Source organism: Bemisia tabaci, unplaced genomic scaffold (assembly GCF_918797505.1).
Source record: "Bemisia tabaci unplaced genomic scaffold, PGI_BMITA_v3".
Classification (NCBI taxonomy): Eukaryota; Metazoa; Arthropoda; class Insecta; order Hemiptera; family Aleyrodidae; genus Bemisia; species Bemisia tabaci.
In genome coordinates, this window is record NW_027311749.1 from 160,810 (window position 1) to 166,809 (window position 6,000).

Here is a 6,000-nt window from a genome sequence, read left to right on the forward strand (position 1 = left end):
AATTAAATTTCTTTAAACTGATCACTAATTTTTAAATCGCTCACAAATGTAGTCTAATTGGATGCGGTTAACTCATTTGATTTGCATCTCAAATTCATTCAAATACTTACGCTGCAAGCGATTCGAAACCCTCTAGATTACACTAATTATTTTTAACTGAATGGAACATTGTCTCTGTAAACGGATTCATAATGAGGGCGTTTTAAAGTACCGAGCGCATGACGTCAGCTTGTCCTGGAAATTTGGTCGTATCATGCAAAGTGGCTCTGAATCCCAGATGTTCTCTCTGAAACTCTTAATGAGTCAGCTCCATTATAAACTCATTAACGTTTTCTAAATGAGCACACAGCTCAGGTTTTTGTCTCGAGTGTGCTGCTAATAACTTCAACTCACCACTTTGCTATCATTTGTAAGTGTCATTCATGCATCATCATTCCGCAACATTGCTTTTTAAAGCGGCTGATGGGTTGATGAACGTCAGTGTATGACTCCCTTTTTCGTCAGCTGCCCAATTGAGGGGCTCAAGGGATAAATTAAGTAATGTGGGTCATCAAAAGACTTCCGAGGTGATAGTGTATACCAGTGAGTTTCTACCAACATTTTTCGAGGAAAGAAACATACTGTAAGACATTTCTGACTGCAAGAACTCATCATAGAAAATGGTGCACTCATAGGAAGGAAATCGGGAAATGGGAAAATAAGTAGAAAATCACGACCGGCATATAGTGGTGCTCTCTTGGACGAGTGTAAATATAGCTGTGAAATGTGAACAAACCCGATTAAGAAGAATGCATATGGACGGGTGAGGAATGGGTGATTATCACACAAAAAGTGTCATTCTCGGTAAACTATCCACCGTTCAGAACTATTCAGATGCTGAAAATCAGACAATTCCTATCATGTCTAGAATTATGAACAACTGTTACGGGCACATTCCGATTCTGGGCCGATTGCAATCGGCCCGGGCCGGTTTAAAGGCGCTTTCGATTCCGATCGGCCCAACGGAAATTGGGCCTTTAAAAATTGGCCGTTCAAAGGAGTCTGTGAAGTAGTGCCGGAGAGCTTCAATGCGGCAACATCGGCAAACCGTCAAACTGCATCATTCTTAGCTCCAATTTCGAATAAAGCAAGATGTAGGATATCATACCATGCTTGTTGTGATACTAATTCGTCAGTCGTGCCATCAACCTTATGTTCGAATAAATAATTTATTTTCGTGTTGGTAAAATTCAGCTTAAAATCATCGATTTTACCATTTGGTGGAATTGTATACTGCAAAAGTTGCTCTTGAAATGGGTCATACTTGAAGCACTTGTGAGCAATGCAGATAATTGTGTCGCGCCCTTTGAAAAATTGCCAGATGGCTGCAAACGATAATTTCAACTGATCAAGGTATGCCTTCGTTCAATTATTTTCTCTGCCATCATACTACATTTCTGTACTCAGTGATTAGAAAAAGTTGTCCGGTACACCCTCCCATCGGCCCGGGCCAATCGCAATCGGCCCAAAATCGGAATGTGCCCGTAACATCACCATTTTGTTTTTTTACCTTGCACAATAACCATATAGGAGCGGAGGGGCTACAATGAACACCTGGAACGCGTCAATCTAATGGATTAAATTTTGCAATAAGGAACCGCTATCTCTGGCCCATTTTAGAAACAGCATACATGAAATTAGTTTGCCTATGCAGGTACGTGCTTTTATAGGAGAGCCAGAGATAATGGTTCCTCAATGCAAAATGTAGTCCTATTAAAGAGCGGCACCCTTAATCCGTAATGGAAGGATTGAGATGGCACTATTTTCTCCCAGTATATATTATCAAGTTTTCATGACGGCAAATATTTTGTCACGAATCCGGCTACCGAAATTTTCCAATCTGTACAATTAAACATGATTTTAAGAGTTCAAGTACAGGACAAGTGCTGTAGCTTTAGTAGACTCGGGTGAAGTTTCGCGGCGCAGTGTGTCAAAAGCATGAGCTCATTTTTTGCTGTGTGCACGTTAATTCTTTCCGTATAATTCGCTTTAGCTCTCATGAATAGAGGTCGAGAAGAGAGAGGAACTTTAGGTGTTAAATTAAAGCACACGAGGCAAATAACTTCTCTTTCTTTTGTAACTTGCATAACTTCAATTACTTCGTCTGTTTCCAAGTGTCAGCTTCCACTCTTGAGAGCTCCTGCTCAGCAATGAGGCGCACTGTCAGGCTGACAAAAAAGGCTAACTTCTCAAATCACCAGGCGCTTGGACCGCACAATGAGCCAAACGTAACTATGTGCATTAAGACATGAGCCCTGAGACCCATAAGCATATATGCATAACAGGGCTCACGTCATAATGCACATAGTTCCGTTTGGTAGAAATACGTCCTATTAAGCTTAGTTTTTCCACACCCATAACTGAGCGTTAGTTTTATAATGAGCTTACTGTGCACTGCTTTCAAGTCAAGGCAGTTACAAAACGAGTACCAATTCGACAGCCTCCTGTCAAAAGAACGTAAGTTCACTTCGTGGTCAGCCCTGCCGTTCATATAACTATATACTTTGCCGGGTCCATCTCTGAGTGTAGTTACGCCCTTTGGTCAGCCATGTCGAATTAAAATTCCACACGACCATCAAACGCCAAGTTTCAGACAGAAATAACTTTCCTCCGTTAGTTTGAACAGCACTTAAGTTCAGCAGTCCTATCAATGAAATAAACAAAGAGCAGGGGTTTAAAGAGTGTCTCAATTTCGTATGAAAAACCTAAGACTTGGGTAGAGAAAGTCGATAGAGCTATTCATACTTTAAAAACCCGATTAAAAAATAAAACAAAAAATCAGCCTAAAGATAGACCTCTTGAGAGACCTTTAAACATATTTCTTCCTTTTCAAAATGACTATTGATTTTGACATACCAAAGCATATCTCGGGCAAACTTAACCTTAATTTATCTCTAAATTCGAAAATAAGAGAAATCTAAGGTGTAAACGCGATTCAACTATTCGCGGAAGATGGATGTCCGCATTGCATATGAAAAATGTAAGACGCGATGGCGTGAGTCGTGAACTCGCTATACTCTGCTCTATGCTGCTAGTTTGAAGCACCATTCCGAATAAGACAAACGGAAACAAACACAGTATTGAAATAGAGGGAGGGAAAAGATGCGCGTTTACGACGACGGCGCAGAGATACAACTATTCGTACTTGATGGACGTCCGTGCTGCATCTGAAAAATTGAAGGCGCGATGATGCGAAGCGTGAGCTCTCAATGCTCTGCTATACGAGGTCTATTAGATTAGAAACCAGATTTTGGTGACAACTAACCCATTGTACGTCCGATTTAGGTTTCCTTGAACTTTGCAATATTTTTACTATGTAATTGCTACTTATCGCAATCTTTGCTACTTAGGCGGTCAAGTTACCATAGGTTTCACCTCACCTCTAATGAGAGGTTTCCGCTTTAGCCCTCTCATTGTCGCTCCTCTGAGGGAAGAACGTATCTCTAATTACACGTGAGCCCTGAAAACATGGAGTTATATAGAGAACAAGGCTCACGTGGAAATTGAAATACGTCCTTACGTCAGAAGAGCGACGTCTTGTGCTACGCAAGGTCCTTTTCAGGTTAGAACACATTAGGATCCACGCGCGCATGCATACGCTTCCATGAATAGACGATCCGTTGTTCTGTGCCTCCCGTATAAATGGAGGTGGACGCAAAACTGGCGTGTTTAGGAAGAACGCCGTATGAGCCATCAGACGTTGCCAAATTTCCTTCGATAAATACCGAATTTGCAGGGATATTGTGAATATTTTTTTCCAAAATTTTCAGCCAATTTCGCATGCACTTTAAACAAAATATCTGAAAATTTCAAAAAAAATGTGCGTGAATTTCGCCAAAAATACATGTTTCATCAAGGGAAATTTGGCAACACTCGAATGTTCATATGGCGTTCCTCCTTAGCACGGCAGAATAGAGGAGAGACCTCGTCAAATATTCCTCAAGCTACGCAAGCAAACAGCAAGGATCCATCCGATTTCCTGACCTTCCATCACATTATTTTTAGTGGGTCTCCGCCTTAAATCTAGATTGAAAGTGAGGGCGTTGAGGCGAAATTAAGCAAATATTCCCCGGGCCGGTTGAGAATCCCGTTTTCTTTGCCCCCGAGCATTGCCGGGCCGCATTCAATTTTCATGCTTGTTAAGAGTGATATCGCGCCATTGAAAAACACCGTATCAACGGTCGAACGTTACCAAATTTTCCTGGATATGATACTTATTTTTTAGGAAAGTTATGAAAATTTGTCGAACTTAAAATTTGAGATTTTTAGGTTAAAATGTGAAGAGAATTCTATAAAAAATTGAAAGAAAAATATTATCAAGTCATTCAAGGTTTTCGTGTTATGTGGAAGGAACTTTGGCAAAGTTTGAACTCTCATACGGCGTTTTTCTCGGGCAGAGAGGTACCTGGATGCTGGATCCCTCTTCCAGCGTATTCTGTCGTCCTACGGAGAAACGCCGTATGAATATTCAAGAGTTGCCAAATTTCCTCCGATAACATTTTTATGGTTGAGGAAAACTATGAATATTTCTCCTTGAAATTTTCAGGAACTTTAGTTGAAATTGTGAACTAAATTATCTGAAAAAATGGAGAAGAAATATTTACAAATTTTCCTAAAAGTTCGTAATTTGCCGAGGGAAATTTGGCAACGCCTGAAGGTTCATACGGCGTTTTTCCTTAGGACGGCAGTATTGGATAAGGAGACTAGTTCACACACGGACGTCCCAGACATTCGTAATGCGAGCTACCCCCCCCCCTCTCTCCTTCCCTTCCATAAACCCCTTTCCCTTTGTCATTCTTCTCTTGTAGTCAACACCCGCATCCCTTTGCGCTCTTCGTTTCCTCCTTGGGCCGACCCTTCCTTCCAGTGCTCTGTAATTTGATTTCTTTCCTTCTTTTTCGCGGGCGTATGCAACTACTTTAGCATTCAGTTCTCATTCTCTGATTTTTGGTGCGTCGAGGTAGTCGCGGGTTGACCGTTTTTGAATAAACAAGAGCATTCTTGGATGATGAACGACTCTCCGTTGTTTCGGGAAACTTCCAGTGGTGGAATAGTCCCTCCAGGGCCGAATAATCTTCAGAAAGATATTTTCAGTCCCCAAGACTGCACTGAAAAACTTTTTTTTTCATATTACTTTCATTCAATGCATGAGAAGTCAAATATAATCCAATCCAGGTTACTTTGACCGAATTCGGCACTATTTGTGTAAATTTTGGAACTAAGAACGTTGGAAAAATCTGCCGTGCTAAGGAAAAACGCCGTATGAACCTTCAGGTGTTGCCAAATTTTCTTGGATAGGACACGAATTTCCTGGTAAACTTATGAATATTTCTCTTTCAATTTTTCAGAGAATGTTGTTTGTATTTTGATCTAAAGTCCCTGAAAATTGCAAGGAAAAATATTGATAATTTTCCTTAAAAATAAATATTTTATCAAAGGAGATTTGGCAACTCTCGAATGTTCATATGGCGTTCTTCATTAACACGGCAGAAATCTGGTGAACCCGCAATGGACCCATGGCTTCTATATCTCTGCATTTCACTTTTCTTATTTATCAATTGTATGTGTTTTTTCCGCACAATGCTTTGCTCTATGCTGCCAATAACGCAGATTCGGGAAGAGAATTGAAAAATGAGGCCAAATTACGTCTCTCTTATCTTCAGCTGGATTGCACATGCAGCCCTTGAATCATCACCACATACAAGACAAACAGAAGTAAACGAAATATGAAAATAGAGCGAAGGAAAAGAGAGCACACGCGTTGATGACGGCGCGAGACGCAGAAATACAACTATTCGTGCTTGTTGGATGTCCGTGTTGTATCTGCAAAATTGAAGGCGCGATGGTGCGAGCGCGGCGAGGCGTGGACTCGCAATGCTGTGCTCTATGCTGCTAATGAGGTATCGCTCAGATTCTTCGGCAGTGATGACACTCTATTTTTTTTTTTTTTTTTTTTTTTTT